The 19,906-nt window shown below is 35.9% G+C and overlaps 1 protein-coding gene and 1 non-coding gene across 6 annotated transcripts in view; both read left to right on the top strand.

The window, feature by feature from the left end:
* Positions 1-19,906, top strand: part of Ptp99A (Protein tyrosine phosphatase 99A) — a 1,121,389-nt gene that overhangs the window by 806,378 nt on the left and 295,105 nt on the right. The window lies entirely within an intron of this gene.
* Positions 14,004-14,075, top strand: TRNAN-GUU (transfer RNA asparagine (anticodon GUU)). The gene has a single exon. It is a non-coding gene; the product is annotated as a tRNA-Asn (tRNA).

Below are 19,906 nucleotides of genomic sequence, written 5' to 3' on the forward strand. Positions count from 1 at the left end.
TTTGCTCAATGTTTCAATTAGGAGCATATAGAAACATTAATTTCCACGCTGAATAATGTATTATTAGTATTATTATTATTATTATTATTATTATTATTATTATTACTGATCACTAAGTATGTGTTTCTATCATTCTTCTGTACGTGCATGAATATTAATATTTTTAGATTTTTTCCCTAGAAGGATAAAATTATAAGGTTTTATCTCAATTTTAATCTTAATCTTTAGATGAGGATAACTAATTATTAGTTATTCACTTAATAATAATATTGTAGAAAAACTGATTCAGTATTATGTGTCAACGAACTGTTAAACGCCAGGAATTGACATGTCTTAAATCATAGCCAGGAAGCGAAAGATGAGATAAACATATGTAAGGAAGTCAGCTACCTAATGGAGTTTGAAATATTTCGTGCTCTAAAGCCTTTTAATTGAACAGAATTTCTCAAAAGAGTTATGATTAAAATAGCTTAAATGACTTGTCCATAAGAAGTTTTTAATTTTGAAAACCTACGAATTTTTCGACCAAGTATCGAGAGAAGAATTTGGAAAATTCCTGATTACATTCAAGAGGAAGGTTAGAAAAGAAGCAAAAGATCGTATGTTATTCACTGGCGCTTGATGACAGCAGTGACATTACTGATACAGCAAAGATTGAGATTTTTATCCGCGGGATTGATCAAGATGTTAGTACAGGAACCACCACTGGTTGTAGTTTTCATGCCAAGTACCTTTCCTCCATCTCCTTACTTCATAGGCTGTCTGTCGCATGTAATCGCTGCAGCTCGAGTTTTGGTCACCGCTGCTCTAAATTGTGAGCTCGGATTTAGTTGCATCAATCTTGTAAAAACTGTAATTAGAAGCCGTCTTTCAGTAAAAAGAGTTAGCGCTGCTAACAATAAATCTTGAAGGGCCTATTCATAAATAATTTCAATGTTTAGTGTGTCCATAAAATAACGTATTTTAATGTGATGTAAATTCGGCAGTAATTGATTCTAAACATACCTAAGTTTAATGATTTACTTACATATGTATATCTAGAGTATGGTAAGATGGATTGAAAGTAATAAAACTTCAAGAAACAAATATTGCATAACTTTTTGTTTCTGTTTAGGATATTGCACAAACTATTCGCAATTTGCACAAATTTAATTTTTCATTTGTGCATTTTTGCAACAATTATTTATTTTCTAGTTTAAACCCTGCTTCAAGACTATGAGCCTCAGTCGATTGCTATTGTTATTAGTAGTTATGCCATAAACCATTGTAACTCTCTCAGTAATACCTCGGCATCCAGAGCGGCTAGAGCAGGGGCGCAGAACTCACAGAGATAGGGATGGAAGCATGGGGAAAGCATTGGTTCCCCTTCCACCACAGTCTAATATATACAGTCACGAAGCTTGAGTTGTTGAGGTTGCTAGGAATAATAGACTGTGCATGTACTATTTCGCATTGTCTGTAATGAGGCGATAGTAGCGATCCTAGTGATTAGCAACTATCTATGGATGCATATTTATTACATATTGAGCTTCGTGACTGTATATACTAGACTGTGCTTCCACAGTCCACCGGCGTTGAATGACTTCTCCGTGACTCTTCTACAACTATGTGGCGGATTACAACAAACTTGTGCTCACGGAAGAAATGACTAAAGTATTTCCGACCATAATAATTATAACAATAAACTGTTTACAAATGAGACAACGTGCTTTGTGATTATTTTGAATACAGAAGTACTCATTTTCTCCATTGCTCTTGAAACTAGTACTTTTCGACCTATATTGCTTCGAATTCCACCTCTAGACAGTGAATACAAATTTAATCTTCTGTACCTTGTCATGTGGATCACGCGTGGCCTTGAGGGAAGGGAAGATGAATGACGTAATCCGGCTCATGACATATGCTACAATTGGAGCGAAGTTCTGCATTGCTGAGCTAGAGACTGTGCCACCACTCGTTTGTTTTGTAATCGCGAGTTCTGCAATATTGCAGTTACAATAGCCCACACGTACGGTACACTTTGAGTGAATTGCTATCAGCTAGGACTAACACTGGTAAACAGTCATTTTGCGCCAGACATAAAACTAACAAATTCTTACTAATTTCGACCTCCTGAATTAAAAAATGACAAGCAAAATGTTCCACCAGTTCGGGTTTTCGATATGCACAATGTAATTCATTTTCTATTCATTTCATTTAAAAATCACCGTATTTCGTGTGTAACTATTTTGTTTTACAAATGTGACGACCCCATTATGTTAAAACAATGTTAGTATAAATAGGCCACTATGTTAGAAGCAGTTGTAGAAACGGAAATTATTTTATTGCCCATTTATGAGTCTATTTGCAGGAGGTGAAACAGGTTCGCGGTATGAATTCGCTTGAATTTATCTGATTTTACTTGAGATGAGTATTTCTTTCACTATGAGCTTTAATGGCATTACTGTAGTTTATAATTTGCTAGATACCACCCTGTCAAAACCATTTCTAGAAGCGGAAATTGTTTTATTGCCATTTTTGGTTCCATTTGAGGGAGGAGGGGAAAACAGGTTCACCGTATGAAATCGCTTCAGTTTACCAGGAGATTTCCGTGGTGTTGGTATTCTGTGTAAGACGAGTATTTCTTTAAAGTGTACTTTAATGATAATATTCAAAGTACGAATGGTTTATATGTGCTGATTTGAAGGTTGTAGCATTGCTTCTTGGAATGAAATTATGCTACACAAATTGTTGCTGCTTTCTGTGCGAATGGGACAGTCGCGCTCGAGTTTAGCATTATAAAATAAAAGTATGGCCAACACGACAATCACTAGAACCAGGGAAGAAAATATTATACATCAGTCCCTTGTACCTCAAAGTAAAGTAATTTTATCCGCTTTACACATTACGTTAGCGTTAACAAAGAATTTTGTTATAGGGATTAATCATAAAATTGAAGCATTTAAAGATATCCAGGGAAAATGTCCTGCTATTAGTGACTCAAAAATAAAAGAGGGAGTTTTCAATGGACCACAAATTAGAGAAATAATGAAGGACAACCACTTCGAAATTTTGTTGAAAGGAAAGGAAAGAGCCGTCTGGATTGCATTCAAGGAGGTTGTATTAAATTTTCTGGGTAACCGTAGAAGTGAGAACTATGAAAAACAAGTGCAAAATTTACTGTTGGCGTATGAAACTATGGGTTGTAACATGTCCCTGAAAATTCACTTCCTTCACTCTCATCTTGACTTTTCCCCCGAGAATTGTGGCGATTTCAGTCATGAGCATGGTAAGCGCTTTCATAAAGAAATTTCAACTATGGAAAAAGATACCAAGGACAGTGGAGTACCATTAAGCTAGCAGACTATTGTTGGACTTAAGCTAATGATGTATCTGATTCCAGTATATAATAAAATGTAGAAAAAGAAAGCTATGTTCTTCTGAACAGTGACTATTTAACCTTATTGTCATTATATAAAGCATTATTTTGAATAGATATAAATTCGAAAATTTCTCAATAACCTAACCAATCACTGTTTTTTATTGTCATATTCGTATTCAGGAGGCTCAAATTATATAGAAAACATGTTTCACATGTCCAGCGCAAAAAAAAAATGTTAAAATTTGTTACGCAGTGTATTTATGGAATGTCGCTTCATATGAAAATAAAATATATCCTATTGCATAGGGGTCTACCCCTCCTTAATTTTAATTGTTTCTCTTATCGTAAACCCACATTTCTCATTTCTAAACTGAAACAAAAATAAAATATTTAAACTATAGTGAACAGAAAACAACGAAGTATGAATATGAGGCGGTGATAGACATGGCCGCTATTCTGCAATAAGCCACTGAGGTTTCTGCAATTAGAGTCGTTCATGATGAACGATTCATTGAACTGAACGAACGAATAATGATTTAGTGAACGAAACGAATTGATTCCTTTTGACATCGAAAGTTCAGTCGTTCGCCTTCTCAGGCCTCACTCGTTATGAATCATTTTCTACAATGAATTTTCTGATTCAAGGTTACTTCCTCGTTCAATGTCGTGGCTTACGTGATAGACTGGTAAGCCACGGTTCAATGTCAGCTGAGTAGGAGTGCTCACTTTTGGTTGCGGCGCTGAGGAAAGCGAAACAAAGCGATACAAAATACGCTGTTACGTTTGAGGCATCTGGTGGCACATAGAGGAGCTTTGTTATCACGTGTTTTTATTAATCATTATAGGACGAAGAATAGAACTTACGTCTCTTTTTAATTACTTTTCCAGTCAGTCGAAATTATGATTCAATCTTAATTGAATTTGTATATTCAAACTTATTCATATTTATTCATGCGGCTTGTACATATAGTTACGAAGGCTAGTATTGCTTATTACGTTCTTTAAAAAATAGCTTTGCCCTGAACTGAATAAGAGAGAGTCCCTAACCAATTATGACATAAAAGTGTATTGGTACCAGAAGTTTAAATACATCAAGTTAGGCTGGTGCCGGTAAGCCTACAGAAAAATGAAAAACCAAATTAGTGAATAATGTAACACATAAAAAGTTTCATTTTTAGGATATTTTCAGGCACTAAAATGTAAAAAATCAGAAAAGACACACACACACACCAATTAAGTAGTCCTTCCTGGATTTTTCAGAGCAAAAAAAAAAAAAACTAAATATTGTTTTGAACGGATTTCTTATCCCGATGCCTCAATTAACTCGGCACTGCAGAGAATGACCATATTCATTACTGTCTTTGTAAATTTTATTTCTGTAAATTTTGTTATGTTATTGGCTAAGACCACAACGTACACGAGCTTTGCTCGTAAGGTAGTGGCTAGAAACATTTTTTGTTGTATATTTTTTAATTTTTTTTAATTTATACTAACTTTGCTTACTAGCTTAATAAATAAATAAATAAATAAATAAATAAATAAATAAATTCTTACCGCGTCATTTTTTCACTGTGAAGTCAACTGCAGTATTCTGTCGTATAGTGAGCAAAAAGTGAATGTGAAGCAAATATTAATGAAAGAACGATATCGCCAGTCTAGTATATACAGTCACGAAGCTTGAGTTTATGAGGGTACTAGGAACAATAGACTGTGTAGGTACTATTTCGCATTGTCTGTAATGAGGCTTTAGTAGCGATCCTAGTGGTTAGCAACTATCTATGGATGCATATTTACTACGTAATACTAGACTGTGATGTCGCTGAATAGAAATGGAAATGCAGCCTTATTCCTTCATGCTGGTATTGGATCAGCTGTGAATCAAATGACCGGAATGATCAATGACTTTGGTGAATCATTACAACTGAATCGATTCTTCCAAATGAAACAGATTTTCCATCCCTAGCTGCAACGTTGTCCAATTAACGCAATGCTCTAGCTTGCTGTGGCGAAGACTCTTTATGTTTTTGTGAGCAAAAAAATTTGCGGCATGAGACTGAGATTGGCTACCAACTTCCGTCTCTGTCGCTCTTGTTGTATTGCTGTGCCTCCAACAACTGTGCGCCTCAAGCAGCGTTCAGTTGTCTTATCCCATCTTCAGAGTTGTTTTGTGTACACTATTACGCGTTAGTGGTTTCATTCCAGAAACCGGGTGACCTATTCCACGTGTCGGTGTATCCCTGGTACAACAAAACATTTCGTCATGATGTCCTCGGTTCCTCCATGAAAGTGCGGAGGCGGTACCTTGAAATCGGACTAGAATGACACCTTCCAAATTGAAGCGGTGGAATCAATAACCATTCAAGTCCACTTCTGGCCATTTGTTTTTTGCAAATTTGAAATTAAATTTTGAATATTTCCACAGGTGTTACTTTAAAAGTTGATATACTACTTTGTCTTGATCTCGAAAACAACCAGAAATATGTGCAAAAAATAATAATTAGATAAGAAATAAAAAAAGTTTTTACATTTTTCTCGAAACTTGTGTAAATGGACTTGAATGGTTATAAATCTCACCGCTTCAATTGTGTTTCCTTTGCCCACTCGTAAATAACTTATTAATAATTCATGCATAAGCGCCGACTTGTAATAGTAGGCTATATTACGATACAATGTTGGGAAATACTTTTTACAAAATCGAGGAAAAGTTTGAAAAACGAGCAGAGCTTTGTCTTTTAAATGTGCAGAAAATTGATCCGAACAAATGTAGCTTTGTAAAATTCCTTTGCACAACAAAAAGTTACAATTGTTCGGGTGAAACTTCTACACATTTGAAGGACAAAACTAAAATTCTTTCAATCGTTTATTATATTATAGTGCTCTCTTAAATTGACTGAGAATATTGGGAATTAAATCCATGGCTTTCCCAAAACACGCTATGAAATGTTTCATAATATGAAATTATTTTTATCTCCAAAAGGAAGCAAAAAGAGCAAAATTATATTAAGCTTAACCTTTTTTTGTTGAAATATCTCAAATAATAACCCCCTAAAATGTATGACGTAACTTACGACTTATCCTGTGTGCAATTAATACTTAAAGGAGTGAGAAGAATGAATTAAATAGCAAGATTGGATGATGTGTCTTAAAAGGTACTGGCATTTCATGCAAGGATTCCTCGATTTGACACGGTAACTGCTACATTTCTGTACCGTCTCACTGAGAGAAATTGAAGGGTCAACACATTAATGCCTAGTAACGATTTTGAATCTATGGTTGTGACATTGACTTTGATGCAAGGCCATAATTTTGATAACTGTTCACTTCATGCCTCTAGCGAATGGTACACCGTCCGAAACGTGCAGTAATTCCTCCCCGTTATCGCTTGTCTTTTCAGAGTGATTCTACCTCTATCCTTTTCATCCGCGTCTTTTGTACGATTTCATGTCACATTGCAAATTGTTCATAATATTAACTGCATAGAAGAAATTGTTTACTTGGCTTTATAATAGCATTTCAGTAGTTATTTTCATAATAATGTTGGCAAAATGTTAACTATATTATTGCAACATTACGTCGTTGTTCCTGCAATAAATCCTATGTGACATATTTATCGATTTTCAGATTTTTACTGTATTAAATAGCTTAAATAGTGATGCAGCAAATAATAAAATCTCCTTATGTAATTATATTTCTTTGTTTCGAAAATGTAAGAATTCACACTCTCCTATGTACGGCTGCCATAGGATGAATAAATGTGTTATCTTTTCCTACTGAAAAAATTTTATATTTTGCACATAGGAGTTCTTTCAGGAACAACGGCGATTAGCTTGTTGACATAATGCACGTATTTAAGGATGGTGGCACCTCCTCCATGGTGTTCCGTTACATATCCATGAGAATTCTGACTTTGGTGTCTTTCGTGTATGCTCAGGCGATTTAGTGTGTCAGTGACCGTAGAGTAGAGCGTGGGATTGAGACTCTCATCGTTTGCACTATATTACTCGATTTTTAGACCTTGTTCGGCTTTTTACCGCCTCAATTTCAAGCCGTGAAAATTGCGTGACTTAGGGTCAGCACGACGTCGTACCTTCACCTTAGACATTGAAGGTTACTACAGTGACAAAAAGGAAACATCCCGAGACGGAACGGGATTTAAACTCTCGACCTTAGATACTACTCATAAACGATGCACCATAACTGTTGTTGTGTAGACGAGATTGTATCAGTACTTTGAATATCCTGAAATTGTTGGTATTATTACTACTACTACTGCTACTGCTAGTGCTACTGCTGCTCCTGTTGCTGCTACTTTTCTTTTTGTTCTTGTCTGTCTCGCAGTGTTGCCACTGACCAAAAATAAAATGTACCAGATCTCACAAAAATTAAGAATTGTACCAAATTGTAGTTTTCTGTTTAGACTACTTATGCCTGGTTTCCAGTACACCTCAGTTAACTCTCAGTTACTTAACTGCCCTTATAAATTTAACTGTACTGATAGCTTTCATAAGTTTCGGGAAAGTTAAATGTAGATTTATCAGCACTTGTAACTAAAAGTTCAGGTAACTTCAAGTTCAGTATATATTGTCGTCCATTGATGTCTCCACTAGCACTCTGTTAGTGATTTTTTAGTTATTTATAGTTAACTTTTGTTTGTAGAAGTTTTCAGTAGTAATATGGCTGGCAGGTACACAGCGATCTCTGTGCTACTAGTAGGTGCAAGGCTTTTTAATTAAAGAACCGTGTGATAAACGATAGTGTACATGTGAACTTCCATCGCAATCGTAATATGATTAAGAAAGCAATAATTGTTGCTATTTGGAGGTAAATAACACTAGTGGAGATAGGGCTAGATGTAACTTCTGCTACAAAAGTACAACCGTAGTCATCTGTTGTGATTATGGCAACCATATCGATAAACGTGTAATAGTATATTACGATAAAAGGTTGGGAAGTGCTTTTTATAAATTCGAGGAAAAGTTTGAAAAAGGAGCAGAGCGAGTTGATGACAAAAATTAAGCTTAAGATGTTCAAAATCATCTTTACAAACACACATTATTATCCTAATATGTCATAGAAAGTAGAACGTTTACCGTAAATCACGTAAATAAAACGCAATTTTTTTAAAACTGTACAGATAATATAGTAAATTAATTTATTATGGTCTATATTATTATTTAATGTCAGATATTATAGGTTAAGGAACAGTAATGCAGTAGCGCTGCCTGTCTGTATTTGTTCGAATCAGTACTAACTGCCAGGTAACTATAGGCCAAGATATGTAGTGGTTACCAGTTGAAGCACAGATAACCGTAAAAATGACGATAACTGTTGTTTCGGAAACTCATTTTAAAAATATCAGCACGTTAAATCACAGATAACTCTGTATGTCAGGTAACTGTCTTTCCAGAAACCTGGCATTAATGTACCACATTCACCAAACTTTTTACACCTGCCCAACAAATTACAAATTCTGGGGAAATGCATTAGTATTTTTACAACAGTCTATTATATGCAGTCACGAAGCTCAATACGTAGTGAATATGCATTCATAGATAGTTGCTAACCACTAGAATCGCTACTATCACCTCATTACAGACAATGCGAAATAGTACCTGCACAGTCTATTGTTTCTAGTACCCTCACAAACTCAAGCTTCGTGACTGTATATACTAGATTGTGATTTTATTTTGTTTGTAGCAATAAGAGTGTTATTTCTTTTTACATATACTCATTTTTGTCTTAGGGTGACTTCAATTAATTATATCACTGCGTCAAAAATATAGTTCACCACTGTGGAGTAACGGTTAGCATGCCTGACCGTGAAATGAGCGGGCCCGGGTTCAAATTCTGATCGGAACAAGTTACCTGGTTGAGGTTTTTTCTGGGGTTCCCTATCAAACCATTAAGAGCTAATGCTGGGTAGCATTTTGTCTTAGGGTGACTTCAATTAATTATATCACTGCGTCAAAAATATAGTTCACCACTGTGGAGTAACGGTTAGCATGCCTGACCGTGAAATGAGCGGGCCCGGGTTCAAATTCTGATCGGAACAAGTTACCTGGTTGAGGTTTTTTCTGGGGTTCCCTATCAAACCATTAAGAGCTAATGCTGGGTAGCATTTGGCGCTGGATCTGGACCCATTTCGTTGACGTTATCACCTTTATTTCACTCAATTGTTAAATAATGGTAAAATAAACTAATCGAAAAAGTATAAAATAAGTCAACATTAAAAACATATTTTTAGCATAACAATAAAAGAGGGCATTGAAGGAAAGGAGATATGTAATTATTTTCAAAGCAATTAATATATATTTCCAGTTATATTTAATTTCAAGCTGATTAAATATCATTGTTGATTCATTCATAGTGTTCTGCCCAAGGGTAGGTCTTTCACTGCAACCCAGCATTCTCCAGTCTTTCCTACTTGATAGTTGACAATAATCATTCTGTTGCTACCAGTAATTTAGCATTGGTAACTTATAGAACATTTGTAAAATCCTCAGATTACATACTATAAAATGAAAAAGTACAGATTGTACGGAATTATATCAAATTGTAACAACAAATCAACTGTATGTACCAGCGAACAGACCATGCAAAATTGTATTAAATCCGTACAATTGTATACCAAAATTGGTAACACTGCTAAGGCCTATATATATTGCATTAATACTAAAGAAGAAATCAAAGAAAAAAGTATTTCGTTGGCTTGGAGAGTAAACCTGCTAACTAATAAAAAGGAAATTTTACAGGGAAACAAAATACTGAATATAAATTAACTCTGAAGCAGGACCAAATCCAAAGTATAGACCTGGTCCTGAAGTTTAAGTTTTTTTTGTTTCCCCTGTAGAATTTCCTTTTTGTTAGTTAACAGGTTTGCTCTCCAAGCCGACGATTTGAGTTAGAGATTGGGATAGAGAGAAAAGATACAAAAGGAATCCAGCAAACTCATACTGAGAGAACTTCAGTATGAAGATGTGAAATCCTATTTAATATACTAAGTATTTAATAATGATTGATGAAACATTTCATGTGACTCAAAATGTGATATTAAAAGTTTTGTGGTTTTCACAGACCATGTGAACTTAATGGCCGCCAATTTCTTCTCAGTCACAGATTTTATCAAAGGTATGATGATGATGGTGATGGTGGTGATGATGATGATGATGATGATGATGACCATAACTTTTATCACAGAACTATGTCACAGCTAGATGTGATCAAAGATGCTATATTACACTCTGAAAGATTTTATCATATATATTTTATCAAACTTCTGTGACACAGAAATTTGATAGTGTAATGTAGGCCTAACTCGTTTTTATCCCGCAGAGACGCTCGGACGTGATACTATTGAGCAATTGGCGTACAAGAAATAAGTAACGGAAAGATGAATTATAAAAATGAAAGTAATAGAACATGTGAGTGAGCAGTATTTTCAAACCTCACATGGATAAACAGTACACCGGATTTCGTTGGGGACACAATTTAAGAACCCAATTGAACCATAATCGAAATTGAGTTGCGAATATTTACAGAGGACGCGCGGTATTGTGTACAGATAACGAAATGATCCATGCGAATTCGCTGGGTCAGTGGCAAGAGGAAGAAATACTATGAAGTAGTAGACGTTATAAATGGGTGGAAGCCGCACACTTGTGTATCATAAGCTCATAGCCGTTATTCATCGATCTGAAAATATTGTTCGTCACTTCTCAGCTGATTACTTCACGCTTCTGTTAACGTTTCATTGTCAGGTGTTAGCAACTAAGAGTTACGAATGACTATATAATTAGGATAAGGTTACCAGATTTTTATCACAATTTCCGAGGACAGATATAAATCGACATAGGAAAAAACTACTTTTACCACTTCTGTTAGCTTGCCATTCTCTTGTAGGCCCTACAGTTTTACACAATTTAAAGTATTAAAAGCCTCATTCTGTTTCCTTGTTACAAATACAGTCAACTCTGGTTATAGTGAACCTCTGCGGACCAGCATATTTCGTTCACTAAATCCGAGGTTCACTAAATCCGAAGTGTCTCTTCCCTAACATTAAATGACAGGAATGAATGAAATTGTGAACAAGAAAATAAAATACTGTACATAATTAAAATATTTCATTTTTGTGGGATGGATTACACTGTATACTGTTACTTAAAATATGCTGTCGACCCATGTCCGCTTGCGAAAGACCACGTTCAATGTCACTTATAATATTCGCCTTACCAACCAAAGAATAGTACATTATGCAACGAGCCTATAATGGTAGTAATTAAGACACAAGTATGTATGTTTATGAAACTCGCTTGCGCTCGTTTCATAATTTTCATACGAGCGTCTTAATTACCATTATAGGCAAGTTTCATACGACTTTTTATGCTCGACCATATTTCTAACTTGAAAGTATTGAAAATTAGGTCTTTTTATGATTATGTGCGAACTGCCCTGAATTGTGAGATAGGCGCAGACGCGAAAGTATTGATTTTTTCCGAGGCCGAATGTCATTGACTTTGGCACAGAATAAGAATGAATATTACTCTGATATAACCTGGAAATTGAGTTAGAATTGGAAAACGAGATGACAAATTGAATTTATTTGAATATTATTTACAATTAACGCTAATTATTATAGTAACAGAACATAACCTTCTGCGACAGTATTGGATTTCCAGCCTCCGTGACTTTTCGCTAATTGTCTGTCGATTGCATATCCGAGAATAATCGATATAACGGTACAAAGCTGATTTGCCATTGGTTGAAGACCTGTACTTTAATGAGTAGGTGTACTTTAATGTCATGCATTAAAGGACTGCTACCAGGTGTATAATTACTACATTTCGGCATAGTCGAGCATAAAACACTTTACGTTTCGACATTTTTATACAGTAGGCCTACATTCACTGTTCGAACACTAGAAACAGACAGATCAGGTAGAAATGACGAACACTGTTATGGTGTGACTGCGTACTCAGCCTTGAAATTTCCCGGGTTACTTAATGGAAACTGGGAGGGGATTGATAGAGTTTACAAGCCATCGGAATCTTACTTTCATCTGAAGGGCTCAGAGCCAAAGGCGACTAACCCACAATTACGAAATGAGTAAATAAGAGTTGATATTAAGAGGATCCTGACAAAATTATTGGTTTCACAATTTATTTTAATTCGTCTACATTGAATAAATACAAAAAAAAAATCATGAATCTATAACAACAATGTATAGTTTTGAAAAAAGGCTTAATAATGAACAATACAAAACTGTGGGTTGCTCGCCTTTGGCTCTGAGCCCTGCATTTATGCTCTGGACATAATGTCCGTCCGCTTTTTATGAAAGAAGGCAATTTCATTTTCCGTTGTTTCGATGTTATCCGTCATAATGGAAATGTTTCTGAGAACAAAAGGCAATCCTTTGACGGTGGAGGATTAGAAATAACAGTAGAGAAGTGTGCCTGAGAACAGAATAGCAACCCTTTGACGCTGGAGTGAGGCAAAATCATCACGCGTTGCCTGAATTTGCAATACAGCTCACTGTCTAGGAATCACTAATCTTATCTTTGTCGTTTGTCTAAGGGAGTAAAGAAATTTAGAATGTTCTCAACACATTCTTTAAATTTTATACACGGTTTGACTTCAAATAAGAATGTGTCAGGATAACAACTCTTTTAACTTTAATTTTTAAGGTTCAATATAACTGAAGCGAGGGTTCACTATAAACGGAAATATTAATGTACTTTTTTTGTATGTGGGTCGGGACCAATGACTTAGGTTCACTATAGCTGAATGTTCTTATAACCGAGTTCACTATATCCAGAGTTGACTATATTCATTCTAGTTAACTAATACTTAAAACTACTCGTATTTTTCAGAAGAGTGAATGTTTTTAAGTAGATCTTCTCCGGATCCCAATTTTACTGCAAATTTCTGATAGGTCATGTTGAAGTTTGTTACGATAGCAACCATGGCTCGAACAGTTCTGAACTCATCCAATTTTTCCCTCTATATCCACAGACCTCAAAGTGGGCTGACAACCGTCAAGCAACCAACTTCGAGTGTCGGTGTCGGTTAGAGTTCCCGAGTAGCTCAGTGGTAGAGCGTTGGTACGTTAAACCAAAGGTCCCGGGTTCGATACCCGGCTCCGGAACAAATTTTCCCTCGAAATTATTCAAATCAACTTTACAGGGAGTTATACCTGAAATCTTGATTTGCATAATACACGTCACTGTTCGTTAACAGAAAAACCACAATTTAAGTCACACGGAGTTAGTGTGCACTCGAAGTTGGTTGCTTGACGGTTGTCAGCCCACTTTGAGGTCTGTGGATATAGAGGGAATAATTGGATCGGTGTCGGTTAGAGTTCCCGAGTAGCTCAGTGGTAGAGCGTTGGTACGTTAAACCAAAGGTCCCGGGTTCGATACCCGGCTCCGGAACAATTTTTTCCCTCGAAATTATTCAAATCAACTTTACAGGGAGTTATACCTGAAATCTTGATTTGCGTAATACACGTCACTGTTCGTTAACAGAAAAACCACAATTTAAGTCACACGGAGTTAGTGTGCACTCGAAGTTGGTTGCTTGACGGTTGTCAGCCCACTTTGAGGTCTGTGGATATAGAGGGAAAAATTGGATCGGTGTCGGTTAGAGTTCCCGAGTAGCTCAGTGGTAGAGCGTTGGTATGTTAAACCAAAGGTCCCGGGTTCGATACCCGGCTCCGGAACAATTTTTCCCTCGAAATTATTCAGTTCTGAACTCATTTTTTTTTTCGGATGTCCACATCATGGTCTTTGAAGAAAAAGCTCTGGATTTGTGTGCAGGGAATTATTTTCTCTGGAATAAAATAAAAAAAATTCACTCCATTTTGAGCGGAGTTGCATTTTCTTCATTCCAATTTGCTGTTACCTCTGAAGTCACATATTTCTTCATCAAATAAATTATCTTCCCCCAGATCAAGTCCATCTGCATTAAGGAAAAATATCTTCAAATGTTTCTCTTTCTGTTGGAGATTTCAGGAATATACACATCGATATCTTATTTTATGAATGAACACCCCAGGTACTAGGATATTCAATCATGAGTGTTTCCATGAAATTATAATATTAAACCTGAAAATCCGGGGATATGTGGAGAAAATTTATTAAATCCAAGGATGAATTTTGTCCGGGGACAAAAACCAAATTCGGAAACTGTCCCCGAAAAATTGAGACGTCTGCTAACCATAAGTTAGGCTAAGTTTAATTGTTTTAAATGTTCCAGTTATTAGTTAAGATTTATTTTGTTCAATCAATAGTTTACAACTTGAAGCACAGCTCAGTGTTACTTTCTTTGAGAGGCAAATGTTTACAATGACGATAACGAACTATACTTGACATTTAAGGCTGGTTCACAATAAACCGGGAACGGAAACGATAACGAGAACGGAAATGATGTTAAAATAAATGTATTTGTATGTGAGCATTCACAATAGTTAATTGTGAATTCTCACATTTAAAAATATGTATTTTTAACAATATTTCCGTTCTCGTTCTCGTTGTCGTTTCCGTTCCAGATTTATTGTGAACCAGCCTTTACAAAGGCAAGACCACATGATCATACACTTCAGGAGTGGGGGGAATAGGTGTCACAGCACGCATGGGACATTTTTCGTGATCTTTATACAGCAGCATCGCGGTTAAAGTGTTGCTCCGATAGCCAGAAGGTCGCTGTTTCTGTTCCAGATAGTTATGGATTTTCTTCATTGATCTAATATTTCGGCCACACTATAACCCAGGAGTACACCCATTCTCCAACAAAAATGAGTACAAGGGGGTTTTCCTTGGACAAATGCGGTAAACACGTGGTACTGATGTCTGTTACTTCTAATGCCTATCTGCAAATCTTGGAGCCATAACCTCCCATTACACTGTGGATCTCCATGGAATGTAATAGGGATAACTTTAAATACTTGCAGGTTTTCGCGGGACATTATTTTTCCATTATCACCACCACCACAACAACAACAACAACAATAATAATAATAATAATAATAATAATAATAATAATAATAATAATGTCTTATTTTTTGCTTTACTTCTTATATTAGACACACACCACTGCGGGTAGTGGGTGACGATTCATTGGATAGTACAGTATAGACGTCTCACGATAATTCTGGGCCTCAGCATGACGCAGGGTCATTCCTGAGCCATCACAGGACAATCATGACAACGGAAAACGCCGAGTCCCGTGGGAGGAAGATAAATTTCTTATATAGCCCACACTGGGAATCGAATCTCGGACCGTTTGCTTGGAAAACGCACTCAATATCCACCTAGCCACACGACGGTCAAAATAATAATAATAATAATAATAATAATAATAATAATAATAATAATAATAATAATAATTAAAAAAGAGGCGAAAGATACTTATGAACCTAACATAAGGTTATTTCAAGCATAAATATAAATTTCATAGAAACAAGATTTGTGGGTTTATTTTTGGCGCACGAGGTACTATAACAACATTTTGTAGTGCATTTCGTGAAACAAACCAGATTCCGTTCTTAAGAATAGAGCGATAACCGTTGTTAAATTTTCTGTTAATATATTAAGGAACCATTTATATGGATAATGCTCACATGTGCTCTATGTTGCAAAATGTTAATGTATTATAAAGCTTTGCCTTTACGTTAAATTATAATTGTCTTAATATTTCTTTGAATTTAAATTTGTCTTACAGTATGCTGCGTCCTATTCAGCAACCTTTAATTTATAGACACCTTTTATAATAATAATAATAATAATAATAATAATAATAATAATAATAATAAAAAGACAATTTCTTCGAAGACTGAACGGAGATAAATCTCCTCTTCCTTGTCTTGATTTGTATTTAGACACGCCAAGTCCACTGTGGAAGATTCATCACCGTTGTCTCACAAAATCCCAGTTTCCCAACTGTTGAGTAGCTCACCTTATTGTTTATTACTAGTGTTAGATTTGCAAGGCACTTGTAATCTTTTACGCGAAAGAAGCGGGTATGAATTTTCTTCTGAGTGCTTGGACCATCCACCATTATTATTATAGTCGAATCAGTATTTCGTCGCTTCTAAATCTTAAGTAGAATAAATAATAATTACAATTGTAATTGTCGATTCTCCATTGTCATTTCATTAACACTGTCTCGTAAAGAATTGTGAAGTCTTGCCAGCTAGCATAACATATCCTCAGGCACACAGTTTCGTGGTCATATTTAGACAGCTGCGTGAGACGAATACAGATTGAAAAAGAGAGTGAGAGAGTAAATGTAATGGGAATTAAACATTGTGTTGTATGTGCGAACATGTTCCAAGTCCTTACGTAAGATCCTTGACAAGGGAAGCTAACAGAACGATTGTCACTGCGTCATTGCACACTAATTCGTACACTTCTTGCAATTTTGTTAGAATACTTTTTAGTAGACATTCCAGCTGTTCACCGTTCGCGGCTCTAACGTTTGAAAATGGAATCAAACCCTAACCTAGGGCATGCGTACAAAAAACATAACAGGAAATTACGCTCAGTGTCCATTCTTATTAATACTTATTCGCTGCTTAAACATTCACGGTCTTACTAATAAACCGTGTATAGTTTCATAAGATACTTATGCAGCGTTGAGACAGAAAAAGTTACTAATAAACCATGCACAAGCGATGTATGTATAAACACTCTGTAACTATACAATGGGAATTGCTTTGCAGTAGTTATATACACGAAACCCCTTGTTTAAGCGTTGTATATAGAGAAAAAATGGCCGCCCCTCTAACAGCTGTTCGTATCGACTGTCATTTTATGATGATGGAGGCCTTGTAACCACAGAAGAACACACCAAAGAGCACAGAAAAAGGATAATATTATTGCTGTAGCTTGTACTCTTTGACCAAAATATAGTGTGGTAATCGATCAGAGCCAGTTGTACTATCGATTCTTAACACGGCACACTAGAGCGCTCTACCGGATGCAATAGAGAATCTCAGATATTCTATTACCTTTCGTAATGAAGTAATGACGAAACTATGACGTAGCTGTGTTAACAGTTATACTGTTATACACGACGTATGTAGTGATTATTAGTAAGGAATTTACACACGACTTATAAACGAGCTCCTCATTGTATAAGTATAAGAGAGTTAAACGTCTGTATATAGAGTTTTTATTAGTAAGACCGTCAATGAACAAAACACAGTCTGATGTCTTTTACGATGATAGTAGCGAAATACCGTGAATAATATTTCTATTCAACGACCCCTCACACTCCAACAAACTGTCATTCGATGGGCATTTGAATAGCAACGATTAACTGTCGAAAGGTGGAAAGACAGTCTTCCCTTAAGACTTGAAGTAAACTCAATGGGTGATTTCTAGTGTGGGGTCCGCATAATAATTCTCACAAATGTATGTAGCGTTAGGGATCGGTCTCCTGCTTGAGAATAATAAGTTTGGGCTAAAATGTGCGAAGTCTGTTCTCACTGGGAATGTTCCATCGTCTTATCTCTCCATGGCAATATCTGAAAACGCGTAGTTAATTCATACAAACTCTGACTATTTTACGACTACATTTTTTTCTGCTTACAACGCACAGCAGACTGTAGGCTTATTATTCTTTCGGTGGAATTGGTAGCTCAGATGGTAGCGCGTTTGCTGCTGATCTGGACTTGCGCTCAGGGTGGATACCATTCCCGTTTGGGCTGATTATCGGCTTCTGATTTTTCCGAGGTTTTCTCCAAGCACAAGGCGAATGACAGATAATCTATGGTGAATTCTCAGTCTCATCTCGCCACATACCATCTCGCTATCACCAATTCCATCGACGTTAAATACCCAGTAGTTGATAAGTTAAAAACCAAGTTAATAAATTGTGTATCCAATGCCTACCCACTTCACTGACGTTATTAGAATTAATAAATTGTAATATACTCTATGTCAGGGGTCGGCAACCTATGGCCCACAATGTAATTCTAACCGGGCCACTGGCGAAGGGCAAAAAGTATGTAAATAAAATAATAGATTTTAAAAAACTCACTACATTTTCTTCCAACCTCGAAATAAATTATTATTGACTCATTGACATGCAGACTAATGACCATCTGAAAGAAATATTTCATTCAAATACCAGAGTCTCTCAGAGACACATACTTGGAACTATGTTGACAGTTTTCGGAAGCACTTAGGCCTATATAATGTGAGCAGACGTTTTCAAGGATAAAATATGTAAAATCATAATTTTGCTCAAGAATAACTGATGACAATTTGCATCATTGTTTACATATATCAGTCATCAACTTCGAAACCGATATCAATTTTATTGCATCTAAAATTCAACCGCAATCGTCTTATTCAAGATGAGGCGTAAATAATTGTAATGCCAGATTTTCATTTGTACAATTGAAGCACATATTGTTTTGAATTTATGAGTCTACCAACGTTACAAAGGCTAATTTGCATAATTTAGTTGCTATTTTGTTTAGTTATATTATTTCTTTATTTTAATATGTAACAATTAATTAATTAATGAAGGGGATAATTATATATATATATTTGTATGATATTTATCATTAATTTAACTGTAAATCATGTCCGGCCCAGGTCTCCTTCACTTCTTGTCATTGTGGCCCACTCTTACAAAAAGGTTGCCGACCTCTGCTGTATATTATTGATCATGTACACTCCCAGAAACAAAAGATGGCCCTACTCTTGAAGCTCTGTACAGAGCACGATTCACACCACAACGACTTTAACAAGCTCTCAATCCAATATTACTTGAATATTATTATAGGAAGGCAATTCACAAGTAATGTAAAGAACACTAAAATAATGTGAAAATAAAATCAAATTAATGCCTAAGAGTCACTATTAAGCAACTCGACACGGTATGATAATCCCGATTATTGACAGTTCATCGCAAGCATTCCGATAGCGTGCCTTCTCGCAGGCTACAAAGTTCAGGTTTCGGATACTGTTCAGGAAAATGTTTTTAAATTAATTATGCAGGCTAATTTCGTTTACCATCATTCTATTTTACTGCACGATTTATAAATATTCCTGTACTATTAAGAATAGAGAAATTTTCATCTCGCTTTTCAAATGCCTTTCGGGTAACGACAACAATTATTGACGTAAAATGAATTTCAATAACTACCAAAGCGATCTCGTGCTCGCCACTGCTTTGGAGCACTGAGTATGAGCAATGAGTTGAATCTGGAACAGGAAATTCAGGCAGACCAATTTTTTTCTGTGACTGTAACTTACTTAATATTGTCTTACATGGTCCACACCTGTGGAGTAACGGTCAGCGCATCTGGCCTCGAAACCAGGTGGCCCGGGTTCGAATCCCGGTCGGGGCAAGTTACGTGGTTGAGGTTTTTTCCGGGGTTTTCCCTCAACTCAATACGAGCAAATGCTGGGTAACTTTCGGTGCTGGACCCCGGACTCATTTCACCAGCATTATCACCTTCATTTCATTCAGACGCTAAATAACCTAGATGTTGATACAGCGTCGTAAAATAACCCAAAAAAAATAAATTGTCTTACA

The sequence above is a fragment of the Periplaneta americana genome, chromosome 10 (genome assembly GCF_040183065.1).
Source record: "Periplaneta americana isolate PAMFEO1 chromosome 10, P.americana_PAMFEO1_priV1, whole genome shotgun sequence".
Taxonomy (NCBI): Eukaryota; Metazoa; Arthropoda; class Insecta; order Blattodea; family Blattidae; genus Periplaneta; species Periplaneta americana.